Source organism: Mandrillus leucophaeus, unplaced genomic scaffold (assembly GCF_000951045.1).
Source record: "Mandrillus leucophaeus isolate KB7577 unplaced genomic scaffold, Mleu.le_1.0 Scaffold36, whole genome shotgun sequence".
In the NCBI taxonomy this organism is placed as follows: Eukaryota; Metazoa; Chordata; class Mammalia; order Primates; family Cercopithecidae; genus Mandrillus; species Mandrillus leucophaeus.
Genome location: NW_012103809.1, coordinates 4,484,589 through 4,485,351, shown reverse-complemented (window position 1 = coordinate 4,485,351; position 763 = coordinate 4,484,589). Strand labels below are relative to the sequence as shown.

Sequence of the window (763 nt, the reverse complement as noted above, 5' to 3'; positions counted from 1 at the left end):
CCATGCCCTATTAGCCCAATCAGATACTCATAAGTAAGAGGTTGGTAGGAGCTGGTATCAACCGAGGGAACAGATTCTCCCATCCCGCCCAAACTCCAGGGCACATGCCTATTGAGAAGAATGGCAGAATCACCTGTGCAACGTAAGTTATTTCTCCATTTTTTTCTGTGTGCAGCATGTGTAATTTAACTCAGGCATCACAGATATGACTAGTTACCTATCCAACACCTATTCTCCCCCGTTTCCTTAATAACAGAGGCCCTCACTTTTGGGGAGTGCTGTGACACACTCAGTCAAATTTTCACCTCTCCAGATTCCCCTGCAACTAGAGTGAGCCCTGTGACCTAGTTCTGGTCACTATGACACAGACAAAAATCTATCAGCTTGGGCTTCCAGGAAAACTGCTTCCCTGATTTTAAAAAGTAGGGAGGAAGCTGGGCATGGTGGCAGACGCTTATAATCCCAGCATTTTGGGAGGCTGAGACAGGAGGATAAGTTGAGCCCAGGAGTTCAAGACCAGCCTGGGCAACACAGCAAGGCCTCATCTCAAAATAGACTAAATGAATAAAAAACGAAAGAGGGGAGGGTGTTGGCACACATCTTTTACGTTTCAGTTTTACTCAACTCCTTCTTCCTGCCTGGGGTGTAGAAAAGATACCTAGAGGCTCAACAGCCACGCCGTGATTATAAAATTCCCAAGTCACATAAAGAATGGTAAAGCAAAAAGCTCAAAGAGCCCAGGTCCCTAATGACTACTTAAAGC

General features: G+C 45.7%; 1 protein-coding gene across 1 annotated transcript in view; it reads right to left on the bottom strand.

Moving 5' to 3' along the window:
• Nucleotides 1-763, bottom strand: part of SYCP2L (synaptonemal complex protein 2-like) — a 101,801-nt gene that overhangs the window by 988 nt on the left and 100,050 nt on the right. The gene's annotated exons all lie outside the window — the stretch shown is intronic.